We start from the raw sequence: 18442 nt of genomic DNA on the forward strand, positions 1-18442 counted from the left end.
CCTGTTCCGAGTGCGAGTCTATTTATGTTGAGTGTGGGCGTTTGGAAGCGCCGAGCGAGCTTACATGCACGCCCGCCTCGCCACTTGTTGTCAATTTGGACCTAATGAGCGGAGCAGCGAGCAAGCAGGAATGTTTTTGGGACTGTGCGGGAATAAATGTTGCACATGTGATTTGTCATTTGCAATAGAGGTCCACTTTGTTCTTCATAGATTTTTCATTTATTCCGTCCTCCAACACAAATGCATCACATTCATCACTGTGCGCAACACTAATGGCCTCTAATTGATTCTCATTCTTATGAAAAATTGTCCCAAAAGGAGCAGAAGGCCAAACTGAGTCATGTCTGCTACATAGAATTATTTTTATGACAGAGTAATAAAGTTTCCAAGTTGAAAAGTATCTCATTGACCACATCCTGTCAAAATTAACACTGAGAGGAATAATTTCAAAGCAGGCTGTGTCTGAACGGGAATACTTCCATCAGTACACTACAAGAAGTAAACTGTGTATACTGTGTACTTATTTCTTAAGCGTGTACATATTTACAGTGTCTATTACCTGTAGACACCTATTACCGACAATATTCACATGGTGAATTGTAACCACTTCAGTTACTTCCTGCTATGGAGCCAAGATGGCTATTCTTAGTGTGAATGTACTTACAGTAAGTGCAAGTACGCAAGTGCAACAATTGAAGCACAGCACTATTCTCCTTTGAATGCAAAAAAAGATCCCACTAGAGTTCCTGTTGCCCATGAAAGATTCAATCATTAAATAGAAGTGTGTTGAAGTCCTCAAATTTAGCAAATCAACCAAAAAATAGTCAGATGAAATTATGAATCATTTTAGATGGAAAATGTGTCTTTAAACAACCTGTGTGGACTCCTCCACTCCACCCCCCCACCCCCCCACCACCACCACCACCACACTGCCCCTTCAGACTCGGTGTCCTCCCTCGTCTAACAACTCCTAATTAATCTAATTAGTAATCAATCAGCCATGGACCTCCTGCCTCCTCCGTACTAATAGAGCCTATGACAGGCTCGGACCCTGCATTATTAATACCTCAATTCCTGGAGCCAGCCGCCCCCACCACACCCCCCACAAAGCAGGCGGTCAGGGTCCATCCATCATTGAGCACTGCAAGGCCTCATGGGAAATATCCACCAGTGGGACTGTGGATGGGAAAGTATTGTGGGTGTTGTAGCTAGAATGAAAGAAGACTTATTAACGTGTGTGGGGGAGGGTTGGGGGGTGTTGAGGTAAGGGGGCGGGGGTTAACACCTCCAATGTTGGACATGCACATACTTACTCATACTATCCATTCAGACCTCCAAGAGGTAGTGCTGGAAGCTTCTCAGCTGATGCTGACAGGGCATCCTGACATGAGACCACTCGTACCATGACGTACTAGGGCTCCATCCCCCCATCCCCCGGCCCCCTCTGGCCTGCAGAAACACTGATCATTCACGTTACGACACTTTCCTTGCCCCATTACCACTCTTATTCTGCTGTATTACAGTTTTGTACAAGGTGGCCATCATTAATTACTTGCAAGAGGAGCGATTGCATGAATCAAGTGACACATTTACGAGGTACACCAATGTGTCTCAGTTCCGAGAGCATGCTAAGGGGTTGACTTTTGAAGTATTTTGTGTTCCTGTATTTCATTTCACCTATAAATTATGTCCGTTATCATTAAACATCGGGAGGAGCAATTGCATTACAGTCATTCTGTTGTTGTGATGTGCTTGACACGGATTGGTGCGCTCACATTTGCTACAGTATATACATAAGCCATGCTTTTGGTATTAAGTGGTGTGAGCATACCCTAAATTGAAAAAAAATGTACATTATGGTAATGGTAATGGAACATGCATCAGATTCCAATTGCATGCATCACATAATCAGAAACAATCAAACCTTGGTTTTTGTATGATTTGTTTATTCCTCTGGTTTTGTACACTGTCTGGCTTTTTTGTGACAGTAACACACAAAAAACTAGTCATTTTGCCATTTACTTTGTCATTTTATAATTATTTTGTATTCTAAAACTATAATTATTCTTTATAAAATGTATTTGTTGTTCATACTGTCTGTGTAGGTTTTGGGAATAGATTAATTGGATTCAGGTGATTTCTTATCGGAAAATTTGTTTTTGTGCTAATTAATAATGGAATCCAAGGTTAATAAGTAAGACACGTAATGAAAAATCGTTTCTCAACCTTTGACGACGATGCTGTACTCGGCCTTCTCTGCCGCCTTCTGTTGCTGGTAAAAACAAGTTAGGGAAGAAGTGCCCACTCGTCATCGCGAGCGTGGGCGTGTGACATGGCGCGTACTGTAGCCAAAAAGATGGCGGACATCTGGTGTGTGTGCAGTGTGAACACAAAGCGTGGAGACGCCGGTTCAGACCTGACAAATAACCAAGAAGCCTTTTTTTTTTAAAGTACACACTTTGGTCATGTTTATTTTAAGGGCCTGTTCAGACGGGAGGTTTTAAGGTTGAAAGGTGAAGTTTTTTCATCCACACGGCAGCAGTATTGTAGGTGCCCTGACACTTTTTTTTTAATAGCTTCCAGAGTGGGAAAATCTCATAACGCTGACTTGTAGTTGCCGTCTGGATAAGCAAACTGCTACTTTCTGAAAATGATGACATCACTGCACGTGAACAGTTGTGTACTGCTGCCGAAAAGCAGTCTGAAATGCCAAAATGACTTGCAGAATAATTCCACTTCATCATAAATTTAGACAAGCCGTACAAGCAGTTTGTATGGAATCCTTTCCCGTGTGGATGTGACTATTTACTGATCCAGCACTGTATGGACACCATTTCTTTTCATCCCACAAAAAAAGAAAAAATAGTATTCCCGTGTGGACAAGGGCCAAATCTCATCTCACTGGTTTGGTGTTGTGACAGCTGAGTGACCCCCACCCCACAATGTCTCCATGGGGGACAGAAAGAGGCCCCCAATGCCACAAGCCCCTGAGGACATGTCACTTCCTGCGTCATGTGTCCTAATGTCTTTGTTGTTTCTTTCACAGAAAGTTTGAAGAGGGAACACATTGCTCTGCCCCTTCATCAAAGCTCCACCCTCACCAGTGATCGCCAGCTGAGGTCTTTTTGGGAGATCTGTTTGGACCCGACAGAGTGAGTTAACTTTCATCTTCTTGAGCCAGCAGTGTTTGGGCTGTATTGAACATCAATCAATGGATCAATGAGCTCAGCCTGCAGTGATGCTGGCTGCTCGACACAGATCGATAATCAATTTGCGAGCTGGCAGCTCATCAACAAGTAAAACAAATCCTCACTTTTTTTACATTTGATGGAGAGTCAAAACAAGCATTTCAAGAAACGTTACGAATCCATACAATCCGAGTTCCATATTTAGACTTGGCGGTAGAGTCCATGCACATAAAGAACAATTTTATTCCTCTTTAACAAGATCTACTGCCTTTGTCTGAGGCCCAGAGGTAACTTTTTTACATTCAGTCAAGTGGAAGACAAGAAGACAAGTTTTAATTTTAAAGTTCCCCACACTAGAGAGAGACAGAATGTACAAAATAACATAAAAATGTATATTCAATCCCCTACCAACCTGCAAGCATTCTGACACTAACCAGTGAAACTCTTTAAAAAGTACTCCTAATCACAACTCATTATGTGGACAAAAGACATCTGTCACCCAATGTCCTCCACTCACACTTCCCCACCACTATGGTCAAGACCAAAGAGTTGTCATAGCGCCTCAGGGACAAGATTTAGACCTGCAGAAGACTGGAACACAATTTGCACAATAATTCATAAATGGTATATAATCAAATGAATGATTGTGAGAAAGGTGAGGGATCAGCCTGGAATAACAAGGGAGTAGCTGTTCCTTGATGTCAAGGGAGTTGGAACCACAGTCAACAAGAAAATCATTAGTAACACACTTTCCCTTAATAGATTGAGATCCTGCCGTGCTGTCAAGACCTCCTTGCTCAAGAAGACACATGTACAGGCTAGTCTGAAGTTTGACAATCAACACCTGAATGACTCAGACAAGGCTTGGGAGAATGTGACCAAAATAGAGCTCTATGGCATACGTGTCAAATTCAGTCGGTCTGCATGACTGTTTGGAAAATCTAGAATGATGATTGTTTGTATATATGTGCCTTGTAATTGGCTGGTGACCAGTCCATAGTTTTTGATTGTTTTTCATCGAAATAGTAGTTATGCTAAAACTTGGTGTTGCCAAGTATCACAGTGTCAAAGTGATACTGTATTTTTTTTTTTTTTTTTTCAAAAGACGAAGGATTAGACTACAATGAACGAAGCAAGTACAATAGCCGCCCGCTGTGGCCATCGAGGAAAGTGCATTGTTGTAAGCGGACAGCTTACAGTATCGCTCCAATACTGTGAACATCCAGCAGCAACTCAACATTTTGGAATGACTCACATTTTGATAAAAAAATATACTGAACCAAGTTGACAAACTAGGAGACCCTCGTTCAATTCCACCCTTTGTGTGGAGTTTACATGTTCTCCGGGTACTCCGATTTCCTCCCACATTCCAAAAACATGCTAGGTTAATTGGCGACTCCAAATTGTCCATAGGTATGAATGTTAGCGTGTGGTTGTTTATCTATAGGGCGGCACGAGTGGTTGGCGCGCAGACCTCACAGTTAGGAGACCAGGGTTCAATTCCATCCTTGGCCATCTCTGTGTGGAGTTTGCATGTTCTCCCCGTGCATGCGTGGGTTTTCTCCGGGTACTCCGGTTTCCTCCCACATTCCAAAAACATGCCAGGTTAATTGGCCACTCCAAATTGTCCATAGGTATGAATGTGAGTGTGAATGGTTGTTTGTTTATATGTGCCCTGTGATTGGCTGGTGACCAGTCCAGGGTGTAAGCGGATAAGCAATAGAAAATGAAAGAATGAATATAATATACTAGCAAAGTTGGTAAATCATGTCAGAGCTGTGCTCTAAAAGTGTCCACTCTAGGATTGAGGGTGTATGAAGTGTGCGGCAGCCTCGTTAAGTGCTAACCACCGCCTGCTTTCACATCCTTGTTGTTAGAATGGTTTGGTCCAAAAGCATTCATCCATATGTCAGAAAGCAGTCAAGAAATGTCACTTCCATGTCACGCTAACGCTTGTAGCCTTCACACTGGCGCTCTATTCACACACTCTCCTCTCCCTGTTGCCACCCCACGTGTCACTCAAATGAACAGAGGCCCAACATTTTAGCTAGCTTGGCATTTGTTGGAATGTACAGAGGAGGCTTGGTATGCGTTCTGCCAGTCAAGGCCGTTTGACACAAAGGGTCGTCACACAGTGAAATGGTCACAACTGCCCACCCGGAAAGAGCATGAACAGAAGAGTTTGCTGAGCCAAACGTGCACAAGAGCCAGCGATGGCAGAGCAGCAGCAACAGTAACGACTATGGCGCCTCTACTACATGCACGCTCGGCCTACGTGCACCAGAATACAAGTTGTGACTGTCAGAACTGTAGGAGGCTCGCTATGTTGCATAGTTCATAAATAACAACACCATAGGAGATGCTCAGCACGCATTTCACATCTTTAAGAACATCTTAATGTTCTTTGTTGGTTAACACACACGTTAGATGGAGGGCAGTGATGGACTGTGCAATAATGTTTTTATGGTTTTACCCTGCCTCATAGTGTTTATTCTATATTTTTATACATACTGTGATATAAACATCAGACATCAGTATTGGGAGTCACAGTGTTATTGTTTTCCAGTAATGGGCAATGTAATTAATTACCATGTCAAACATTACAATGCTGTTGCAGCGTGAAATGTGGTGCGTTATTGTACACTGATATTAAACAGCTGCTTTCCGCCCGCCTGCTCACCCATAGAGATGTGATTTTCACAAACAAGTCAAGTTTTCTGAATGACTCTTTTATGTGAACGATGAGAACCGATATAATCTATCATAATAATCATACAGTCATTCCTTGTTTACTGCGGTTAATTGATTCCTGACTAGTAAAGGCGCAGTAAAAACTTTCCACAATATAGGAATCAGTGTTAATAAATAAAATATTAAATCATTAGAACATAGAATATCTGTTTATGACTTTTTAAATCAGGCTTTTGACATTATTAGGGCGCTGTAGACAGGAAGTAACACCCCTTCAGTCATCTTTCTTTCATTGTTTACGTCACATTGCCCAATTCTTATACTGCAGGGGCTATGAGCTAACCAGTTAGCCTTGAATTTTTATTTTTTTTTTTTTAAACTCAAGTAGCCAACAACCTCCAGCACCCCCGCGACCCTTGTGAGGAAAAAGCGGTAGAAAATGAATGAATGAATGAAAGTAGCCAAAAACTTCCACACACAATGGGATGAGAACTTTTTTCACTCTTTCGTGTCCCAGCTGTCTACGGGCGAGAGGTGGTGTACACCCTGGACTGGTGGCCAGCCAATCACAGGGCACATGCGTATAGACAAACAACCATTCACACTCACATTCATACCTATGGACAATTTGGAGTCGCCAAATAACCTAGCATGTTTTTGGAATGTGGGAGGAAACCGGAGTACCCGGAGAAAACCCATGCATGCACAGGGAGAACATGCAAACTCAGGTCTCCTCGCTGTGAGGTCTGCGTGCTAACCACTCGACCACCGTGCAGCCCACATGTTTACATGCTTTTAGAATTTGTACTCATGTCAAATTATAATTGTAGATAGAACTACAGACTCAGCTGCAGATGACATAGAGACGTGACTGTGGGCGACTGTTTCCATGTATTTGTAAGCTAATGGGATGCTAACAAGGACGTTATGTTATAAAAATACAGTTGGACTCACAAAGTATATTAACACCGGGGCAAGACGCGTGCCATATTGTATGCTAACTGGAAAAGTGTACACACACCAAGGCAAAATGTGGGTGTATATTTTCGACATTAACCAAAAACCACGATAACCGTGGCGCAATACAAATAGCTGTACATTATTTATACACTGCAAGTGTTTGTCGATATTTTAAAGCCAAAGTTGGAGACCTGTTCTGAGCCTATAAAGCAGCATCATGTGCGCTTCCACCCTCCAAATGTACTGTACCTATTAAAGTAGCCAGTGAGAGTATATTTGTCTCGCACACACAAAGTACAGTTTTAATAAAGACAGGTTGGCGCTGTTGGTTCTTCATGTGATTTATGTTCAGCTATTACATTCTGGGCCAAAGTGGTGTTGTTCGAGTAACCTGTGTGTGTGTGTGTGTGTGTCCACGTGCGTGTGTGCTGATTGGACCTCACATGTGACACAAAGGCCAAACTAACTAAAAACTAAGCCTAAAAAGGCCTATCCCAGCTGTCTTCGGGCGAGAGGTGGTATACACCCTGGACTGGTGGCCAGCCAATCACAGGGCACATATAGACAAACAACCATTCACACTCACATTCATACCTATGGACAATTTGGACAATTAACCTAGCATGTTTTTGGAATGTGGGAGGAAACCGGAGTCCTCGGAGAAAACACACGCATGCACTGGGAGAATATGCAAACTCCACACAGAGATGGCGGAGGGTGGAGTTTTCAAATATATATCTTAGAATATTTTATTTGTTTGTGTGTTTTCAGGCTTTAGAGCTAAACAAGACACAGTAGATGATACTGAGGGTGTTGATGCACCTAAGGTAGTCCTTGCGTGTCTTTGCTTGCTGCTAAACTTGAGTTGACCTCACTGGCCGTCAGAGTCGCTGTCTTTGCGTGCCCTGGTTTCCTGCTTCCTGCCAAGCCAACACCCCCCCGCGCCCTGGCTGGAAGCTAAGCGAGGGCACGGCCACGTGCACGTCTGTTCTGACAAATTGGCAGTGAGGAGGCAGATGGCGCTGGCGAGGTGATGTGCCTGTCAAGCCTGTTTTCGCGGCGTTGAGAACGCGTGTTGACGTGTAATCGCCACACGTGCACAAACACTTCAACGTGCACCGGAGACGCCACCTTGCGCCAACCGCCAGACCGTCCATGCGTGTGCGGCAGCGGTGCTGGCGAAGCTGAGAGATGTTGACATTGACATGAGGCTCACGCCGCCATCACTCCCGGTATCCACGCACCAACGACCCTAGCTCAAATGTTTGACAGCTTTGCTCGTTAGGACGTGTACTCCGAATATAAACATCCTGCCTCCTAAATATTCCACTTTGAATTTATGAAGAGCTTCACAGGGAAAGACAGACAGACACATGTCCCACATTGCAGGGTCTGGGCACCCATAGGGGCTTGCAAGGCATAGGTTTGGGGTATGGAATATTTTTTGCAATAAATGAATGAAGTTATGGCGCAAGTCCATCCACTTCGTCAAGGGATGCAAAGGTCAAAGCCACTAAGCTTATAAAATATGCAGACAATTATATGCACTTGGCTTTTATTGAGAACAATGACGGAAGGCCAAAATGTGTCACGTGGCTTCAAGTGCTTGCCAAGGCTTCATTAACACTGTTATAATGTGCACTCTTTTGACACTCATTTTAATAAGAGGCAGTAAGTAATAATTATATTCTTATCATTATGTTAAAGTTGAACCAATTAAGCACGCTTCAAACTGCTTTGAAAACAAAGTGGCCTCATTTTTGGACGGTTCTCGTCTCATTTTCTCTCAGCTTTGCGATTTTGTGGGGAAATTAAGTTAATTTCTTTCAAATCATTTATCTTGAAATGTTGAAAATATAAATCATTTCTTATAAGGGGGGTGTCCTAGGAGGTCCATAGTCCCTAAAGGTTTGAGAATCACTGCTCTAACGTCTTTTTTGTTGTATTTCTCACTGGTGCCTCCTGAGGAAATTAGCAGTACTGCAGAGGCTTTGAATCTAGCTTGTTGGGGTGAAGGACAACATCTTACCAAAAACAGCACAACATTACTGCAATATAGCCTGTGAGTCTGGACAAGAAATAACATCCCCACAGTGTGTGAATGTCATGGAGCTCCCTCGGCTCCTTCTCCTTCTTCTGTAAACATCACCAAAAAAAATCAACTACTTCAGATTTCCTCTCAATGCCGGAAGCAAAGAATTCCAAAGAAGAAATTCTTTGTTTTGCTCATCCAACTTTTCTGCTTCACACACGCACACATACACATGAACATTACAAGCAAAAACACACAACATCTGCTCATCAACCTTTGGGGCAGTGCACGTTTCCAGCGTGCACGTTTACATGCAGCACCCAACAGTGGATCATGAATAAATCATCAGGCGTCTACAATGTCAACAAACATGGCTGCCGTTTGTCCACAGGTGTGTCATACCAACATGGTCTGCATTCATAATGACTTAACGAGCATGTGTTAATGAGGATGTGTTAATCAACTCACTGTTTGGATTTAATCCAAACGAGACCAGAACTTTGCCTTTGAGCTTGTCACGCTGCTGATTTGTCTCACTGCACGTTGTTAAAAAGTACAGCTTATTCTTTGGTTGAATGACTCATCATTTTACTCGCAGTCGTTATGTGTCATAAACTCACCACTTTCTGCCACCCATGTTAACATTTGGTTGAGTTCGGGTTCTTGACACCTGGATTATGTTTCTAATTTGAGGTAAATAAAGAAAATTGTTCTTTGGTCCGCCCTGTGATTGGCTGGCGACCAGTCCAGGGTGTACCCCGCCTCTCGCCCAAAGACAGCTGGGATAGGCTCCAGCACCCCCCTCGACCCTTGTGAGGAAAAAGCGGTAGAAAATGAATGAATGAATGAATGTTCTTTGGTCCATTTTTATTTGTCCATCACTAGGAGAAGGGCTGCAATGATTAATCCAATTAATCAACAACTGTTATGGTATACAATCTGTTTTCAGCCTCTCAGATGTGACTATTTCTTTTATTTCCTTCGTCATCCAAGAGAGGTATTGTCTGTGTTTTAGGCAAAGCAAGATCAGCTGGTTCCTCATGGTCCGGGTTTACTATGAAAAGAGCCATTTTATCCCATGACCACAAAAGAAGAATAGCCTGGAGCTGCAAAACATACGTTTAAAACAAGGTCTTATAAACTCTAACAAGAGAATAGAAGAAATAGAAGTGCAGTGAGTGTGCATGTACAGTGCATCCGGAAAGTATTCACAGCGCTTCACTTTTTCTACATTTTGTCATGTTACAGCCTCATTCCAAACTGTATCAAATGAATCTCTTACCTCAAAATTCTACACAAAATACTCCATTATGACAATGTGAAAAAAGTTTTTTTTTGACATGTTTTGACACGAAAGCCATCAGACCAGAGAATTTTGTTTTTCATGGTCTGAGAGTCATTCAGGTGCTTTTTGGCAAATTCCAGACCGGCTGCCATGTTCCTTTTACTAAGGAGTGGCTTTCGTCTGGCCACTCTACCATACAGGCCTGATTGGTGGATTGCTGCAGAGATGGTTGTCCTTCTGGAAGGCTCTCCTCTCTCCACAGAGGAACGCTGGAGCTCTGACAGAGTGACCATCGGGGCCTTGGTCACCTCCCTGACTAAGGCCCTTCTTCCCCGATCGCTCAGTTTAGAAGGCCGGCCAGCTCTAGGAAGAGTCCTGGTGGTTCCAAACGTCTTCCATTTACGAATAATGGAGGCCACTGTGCTCATTGGGACCTTCAAAGCAGCAGAAATGTTTCTGTATCCTTCCCCAGATTTGTGCCTCAAGACAATCCTGTCTCGCAGGTCTACAGACAGTTCTTTTGACTTCATGCTTGGTGTTTGTGCTCTGACATGCACAGTCAACTGTGGGACCTTATATAGACAGTTATTATATTTCCAAATCATGTCCAATCAACTGAATTTACTGCAGGTGGACTCCAATTAAGCTGTAGAAAGATCTCAAGGATGATCAGTGGAAAAAAGATGCACCTGAGCTCAATTTTGAGCTTCATGGCAAAGGCTGTGAATACTTATGTAAATGTGATTTTTTTGTTTTCTATTTTTAATAAATTCAAAACATGTCAAAAAAAATCTTTTTTCACATTGTCATTATGGAGTATTTTGTGTAGAATTTTGAGGTAAGAGATTAATTTAATACAGTTTGGAATGAGGCTGTAACATGACAAAATGTAGAAAAAGTGAAGCGCTGTGAATACTTTCCGGATGCACTGTACATACAAGGGATGCCAACTAGTAGGGTTATCATGGTATCATCTTGGTTAAACCTACCTACCTGACGCCTGAACGTCCCGACGTCTCCCATGGTTTTGGCCGTCAAATTTGCAGGGAATGTTGGGGTATCAAAGTAGTTCAGTACTTGCTAGTATTTAACTCGACGTGCATTTTCCCTACTCTGGTGTTAAAAAAATATTTGAGTATTCCAAAGGGAGCCACAAGAAAGAGGCTGAACAGCCAAATGCGTCTCTGCAACCCACGGCTCTAGGGCAAGGGTCTGCAACCTTTAACATCAAAAGAGCCATTTCGCCTCCTCTTCTAGTAAAAAAAAAAGTCAGGAGCTGCAAAACATTACATAGCTTATACATTTCTAAAAATTGCAATTCTTTAAAAAAATTGTTAAAACCACAAAATTCAACAAACGTGTCTATCAGAGTTCACAGAGCTGAACATCGTGTTTTTTTGCTCGTTTATGCCTGCGCTGAATTGTCATCGGTCCTGTCCTCCAAAGAGAGGCATTCTTTCATTTTCTGAATAATTTCCAGTTTATTTTTTTTTATTTGGAGAATAGATGCGCTGCCATTTTTATGAATGATTCTTTCATCATCATCTTCTTTCTCCATCTGTGAATGGCTTCCCATCTCATGTGCAGCACTGTGCTGCCAACTGGTGTGGCCATTTTCTCACTAAATCTGGTGACTTTCCAAACCCTCTTGGTGACCTATATTCTCAAAAGTGACTAGCGACAAATTTAAAGACTTATGCTCCCATTAATTACTGTAAATTGTTTTATTTTACTGCACAAAAGTCCCTCACCTCAGTCTAGAGCAGGGGTCTCAAACTCAATTTACTTGAGGGCCACTGGAGCTCGGGTCTGGGTGAGACTGGGCCGCATCAGGTTTTCCAAAAAAACCAAAAAACAATGCATTTATTAAAAACAAAAAAAATTAAAAACCTTCGCTTTGGTTCCAATTTTCTACAAGAAAAGCTCTGATAAAACATTCCACTGTTCTCAAATATCTTACAAATCAAGAATAAAGAAAATCAAACTAGAGAGCTAGCGACCTAAACGGTAGCCTTCAAGTTATTTTGTTTAAACTTAAATAGCCAAAAACTTACCCCTTCCACACGGATAGGGAGGATAACTATTAACAGTTATTTAACCTTTAACATGAACATTAATCAAACGTAATAATTTTTTCTGGGTACATGATACCATACAGCATCCATATCAAACGTGCGCGGGCCGCACTAACATTAAACTTTCATATCAAGGCGGGGGCCTCAATTTAGGGGCCGCATGTTTGAGACCCCTGGTCTAGATGCATTCATGGACTTTGCGGTTAGTCGGATATTTTGCATTAATTTAGAAAATGCTTTTTTCCCCTACTTCACCGCACTCCATGAAAGTAGCCACAACAAGGAGGCTGAGACTGCCAACCCCTGCTGTAAGGCCTAACTGTTTACTCATTAACTGTTCACTTATTAATCGACTAAGAAAACAACCCCGACTGTGTATGAAGTAATAAACAGTTGTATGGTAGTAAATCATAGATATAAGAATATCTATAAGAATATTCTTTGATTATCAAGTGCAACACGCCATTGATTGGTCCAAATAAGTGTCTGCTGGATAGAACAAATCTGCAGCCTCACTACAGTGGAAATTCTTGGAGGTCCATTCAGGTTCTTTGATGTCACGCTGCAGCATTGACTTCATTAAAATGCTGTTTATGGACAGAACACCAAACGGGATCAATGCTGTTTCATTTAACAGAAACAGGTCCGTTCAGTTTTGACGTGGTGAACCAGGCTTCATAGCCGTGGATGAACTTTCGTGAGAGGAGTGGTTCCCGGTGGATCACATCAAAAGAATACTTGAGTTCTATCGGATGGTGAGCTTTTATCTCCGTCTTTTGGTGTCTTTTCCTCAGAATCACTTCACACTGTGGGACATTTATGTGAGACATGGCCAGGGATTGAGAGACCCTCATTACCTCAGCTGTCAATCAAGCTCCTCCCAGACAGAGCCCACCTGAGGGTTCTACTGAATGATGTCTTCAGTGTCTCATACTCAAGGTCATTGTGAAGGAGGACACCCGAGTCCAAATGGGTCCAAATTGGAAGTCCAGTTTGACAGATGGAAGTGTCTCGGCCGTGTGACATCATGATAAGTCCAAACTGGCATGTGGACCAGCAGGCTTGAGGGGGAAGCTGTAACAGGAGACACCAGCAGCTTGCAACACAGTATTGATCGGTCCAAGGTCCAGACAACAAACCAGGCGAGCCGACTCCCTCATCTTCCTCCTCATTCTTCCTCAAAAAATCAGAACCTCATCTCTCTCTCTCTCGTGATCTGCTTGAACGCAACAGCTGGCTCAGTTTGATGGCTCGGTCTGGTCCAGATGGCCCGGTACTAATTGGTTCGGCTGCTGGGTCAGAACTGGACTGACGTCATCGCAGTCGGGTTGAGAGGAGCTTTTTTTGTACGACATTTTTTTTATGTTTGTACCTTCTCCTAGTGTTGCATTAAAAGTGAATTGTCAGTGGCATGTAAAGGAGTTAGTTCATTAGTTTCGCATGGAAAGGCGTGCATCTTCATTCATTCATTCATTCATTCATTTTCTACCGCTTATACTCACGAGGGTTGCGGGGGGTGCTGGAGCCTATCTCAGCTGTCTTGGGGCAAGAGGCGGGGTACACCTTGGACTGGTCGCCAGCCAATCACAGGGCACATAAAGACAAACAACCATTCACACTCACATTCATACCTATGGACAATTTGGAGTCACCAATTAACCTAGCATGTTTTTGGAATGTGGGAGGAAACCGGAGTACCCGGAGAAAACCAACGCATGCACGGGGAAAACATGCAAACTCCACACAGAGATGGCCGAGGGTGGAATTGAACTCGGGTCTCCTATCTGTGAGGCCTGGGTGCTAGCCACTCGGGCGTGCATGTTGTGTGTTATTATTGATAATAAAAGTGATTGACCACACACATGTGATGATGGCCTCCTACCCCTACTCCAAGTCGTCATTGCACCGCTCCGCAGTTTGGTGATGTCATCATCCCATGAGGAAGATCTGTCCCCGTTAGACGCCTTCATTCTGAGAGCGATTGTCGGGTCGAAGCGTAATTGGAAGGATGCGCGGTGCATTGGCCTTCAGACAGTGACAAAGTGTTTAATCTGAGCAGGGAGCACACGGTCATGGTGATGGTGTTATCTTAACGAGGAGCCTCTTTGCCGCCATATCCAGCTCTTAACGTCCACTTGTCTTCTGGAAACAAAGCATTTACTGGGGGTAGGTCCATGATGTCACTGCTAACTGATCGCATCTCCTAAAAAACTCACAGATGTTTCGTTTTTATCTCTTGTCCAACGCAACATTTCTTTAGCAGACACTTTCACACCCTGCTTGCACCACAGCCCATCCTGCTGCAAACGTATATGTCTTTATTTAGCGTTAGCACTGTATTATTGGGAACCGCTACAGAATGGTTGCTGCAACCAACGTCCACATCCAATAGATGGATGGTCTTCATGTGGTTTTCCATGCTTTCAAAGCGGTCCAAACAGGTTAGCTCGTCTCTTTTGGTGGTGCTGCTGTCAAAGTCGGCCGCACGGTGGAGAGTGGTTAGCATGTTGGCCACACAGTAAGGAGATGTGGGTTTGAATCTCCGCTTGGGCATCTCTGTGTGTACTTTGCATGTTCTCCCCGTGCTTGCGTTGGTTTTCTCGGGGAACTCCCACATTCCAAAAAAAGATGCACGTTAGGTTAATTGGCGATTCAAAATTGTGAGCGTTAATGATTGTTTTCAATAAACAAAAATTACTTGCCCATAGGGAATCCTTAAGGTGAGAACTACTAGCCCGAACTTGCCCCATGTAAAATGAAAAGACTGCCATAATTCATTCATTTTCCTCACGAGGGTCGCGGGGGTGGTGGAGCCTATCCCAGCTGTCTTCGGGCGAGAGGCGGGGTACACCCTGGACTGGTCGCCAGCCAATCACAGGGCACATATAGACAAACAACCATTCACACTCACATTCATACCTATGCACGGGGAGAACATGCAAACTCCACACAGAGATGGCCGAGGGTGGGAATTGAACCCTGGTCTCCTAGCTGTGAGGTCTGCGCGCTAACCACTAGACCGCCGTGCCGCCCGACTGCCATAATGATATCATCTAATTTACTACATACTACCTTGCACATCGTAGTCGTAGTAAGCAGTGATATTTATAAGTTGTGCACCACAATGAAACAATATTGAATAGACACATTTGTGTACTAGTAAAGTGTTTTTAATCCAGAAAAAAATGCTCAATGGTCAAACAATAATTTGTGAAGCAAAGGTGAGAAAAATACACAGAGAAATGGAAGCGCTAGATTTTGTAGCCTGTGCAAAATCAGCACTTGGTATTGGATCTAATCGGTGGTGTTTCATTGTGACCACTTCAAATTGTCACAGCAGTGTGATTCACTCACCTGTGCCATCGTTTGATTTGCTGCCGCTAATAAAATACTTGTTGAGGAGGCACTGTTTCATCACTTTTTGCTGTTTTCTTTCACAAGTTGTTGGCAGGGACGCCATGATAGATGTTTTCCTAGTCAAACGATCGCTGATTGGTTGATCGCGAACAAGAACGGGTGTGGTTAAAACACGGACTGTGGATTACGGACCGCGGTCTAACTAAACAATTCTGATTGGTCCATTTCAAGATTTGCAAGGATTGGTTTGCAAATTACCACCGGAATTACGCAGTCCGTGTTTTACCAACACCAATAAGAACCGCTTTTAAAAAAAACTCTTTACAGTATGGCATGCCGAAGTGCACTTGCCCGACAGGAATATGACTGATTGGATTTACTTGCCCGAATTTTGTTTTAACTTTCCCCGGGCCATCGGTACATTGTTATTGTCGATTCGTGGTTTTTCTGTACTTGCCCTGCGATTGGCCCCAGTTTACCCAGCATACCCCGCGACCCTAATGAGGATTAGCGGCATAGAAAAGGTCAGGATTGAATATTTTAGCCAGGTCAGAAGTTTTACCGACAAGCTGTCTTTTTCAGTCTGTAAAATGACGGATGTAGTAGCTCGCATGCTTTGCTATCTAATTTTCTTTGGAGTTCGAGCACAATCAGAAACACATCATAGAAACCGTCCAAAACTCCACTTGACACATATAGAAAGGAGGACAAGGGAAGCATTCAGAATTGATTCCAGAATAAAGGAATTACGCTGGTGGGAGTTTTCATGTGGGCTTGAAGTATCAGGTGTTCCTCACTGGAATGCTGAATTATTGATTGAGGGGGGCGTTAGTATATTTTAGACCGCCTGCTTAGATGGGAACATTACAAATGCACCCTGGCGGATTGTGAGTGACGGCGAGCTCCAAGGGTCGGGAATGGTTAGCCTCTCCCAGGGCCAACGTGAATAATTAACCAGAAGCAGTCGGATGGAGAAGACACTCATCCGTCCTCCATCACAACCTTTTAGGAGTTTTTTTTCCCCTGACAAGAAGACAAATGATGGATGACTTTTTCCCAGGCCTCAAAAGAGGTCCTGCCAACATGTAACGTTATCGTCTACAGTTAGCTATCAGATAGTTTAAATCCAAAATACATCAAGGTAATTAGTGAGTTTAAAGAGCTGGTCGTTGCCGGTTACCATGAAGGCTACGTTAGCTTGATACTGGAAATCCTCCGTCCTCTTGTTGGAGTGTAGCATCATCATCTTCTGTCTCTTCTCCTCGGACGTCAATCCTCTGAAGATCCCTCACAGAAGTCAAAGGCGGACTCAAAGCTTCAGGGACGAGTCTGACTCGAGCAGAAGATCGATGAACTCAATGAACTCGGTGACGAGACAGACACCGGCCTGAGCTGGATGACCGCCGAGGTTAAAGCAGCATTCCCAAGAGAGCCGCCTGAGTGGCACCGCGCCTCCCCACCCACCGATGGACACTTGTCAGCCCTTCAGCCACCCATTATGGTGCCATGCAGATTCATGAGGGGGAGACGGGTGATGAAATAAGCGAGAGAGGGAAGACGATTGATTTCTTTTTCATGGAAATAGCAAAGAATCCCGCCGTCACTCCTCTTTAAGTCGGAATGCTAATGGACCTTTTAGAATGTTGGCGTGGAAATCCCCTCGAGTGTTTTTGTTTTTCCCACTTCAGCCTTCTAAAGTGGAGTGGCGTCCCAGCTGACATGTTTGTATTCAGCAATCCTGCTTGAAATGTCTTCTTCTTTGGGACTCAGCCAACATGGCGGCTCAGCCAGGTGAGCTGAATGCTGAATGTTTTCCCATTTGGGAGATGTGAAAAGTTATGGGAAGTGTGCAGGTGTCGATATGCGCTGCCGCCTTGAAAGGCTTGGTAATTGAAGCTCAGCGGGACGCGTGACACCCGCGCGACACCCCTCAGTCCCGCCGCCGTGTCCCGCAGGGATTTGTGCTCCCAATTATTGCCCGGCGCTCCTTGATCCCACTTCCAATTTGCTGCCAGGGCGTCGGTGTGGTCAGCCTCTGGAAATCTAATTAGCAAAGTTTCTCCTGTGGCACGTGCGACACTAGCACAGGCCCAGTAGCTCAGCGAGAAACCATGATGGCCGTCATGAGACCGCAATGAGCGCGGGGGGGGGCATCTTTGTGGCTGCAAGCTCACAATGAGGCGTCTGTCCCGCCGTCCACGTTGACATCATGTGTTGTTTTGTTGCTGATGCGTTAGCGTCCACATGAGCTTGTTTTCACATAACTTTACATTCTGCTGTGTCACTGCCCTTTAGCATTAGCTTGGCCGTACAAGGAAGGACTGATTGGAGCTTTGCCAACATCCTTTTAAGGTGGTGCAACGAGTAGACCCGCACCCCCGCCTATAGATCTAACGTCCTTTTGATTGGACCTTAATGACTACATCAGTCCCGGGCCAAGCCCATAAAATCTACTGGACATATTTTATTGCAAAGTACTGCCTCTTACGCAGAATGTAGTCATTCACAACGGTCACCTCTGCAGTACTACACACAAGCATGGGAAAGGTCATAGGTCAGATGCCGCTCATTAAGAATCAAAACAAACATTCTCAGTCCCTTACATAATACAACATAGCACGTTTACATGTCATACTTAAATATTTACTGCCATGTAGTATGTAATGTGGTACGTAATGGTGTGTGAGTGGTGTGAAAAATTGTTTGCCCCCTCCTGATGAAACTTTTCTCAGCCATTTTTCAAGACATACCCCTCAGTGACAGCCATTTTGACTGATTTTTCAAGACACACTAAATATTGTGTTCTGGGGTTATATAAACATGGTACACACCAAAAGAAAGATAAGACTCTCAT

At 43.8% G+C, this 18442-nt stretch overlaps 1 protein-coding gene across 2 annotated transcripts in view; it reads left to right on the forward strand.

The window, feature by feature from the left end:
• The window catches only part of sema6cb (semaphorin 6Cb), an 88946-nt gene that overhangs the window by 49193 nt on the left and 21311 nt on the right, over positions 1-18442 (forward strand). For both annotated transcript variants that reach the window (XM_058052965.2, XM_058052970.2), the window contains exon 2: positions 3047-3152. The gene's annotated coding sequence lies outside the window, so the exon portion shown is untranslated. The remainder of the gene's footprint in view (positions 1-3046; positions 3153-18442) is intronic.

The sequence above is a fragment of the Doryrhamphus excisus genome, linkage group LG5, assembly GCF_037039965.1.
Source record: "Doryrhamphus excisus strain RoL-2023G ecotype Guam linkage group LG5, RoL_Dexc_Guam_v1.1, whole genome shotgun sequence".
Lineage (NCBI taxonomy): Eukaryota > Metazoa > Chordata > Actinopteri > Syngnathiformes > Syngnathidae > Doryrhamphus > Doryrhamphus excisus.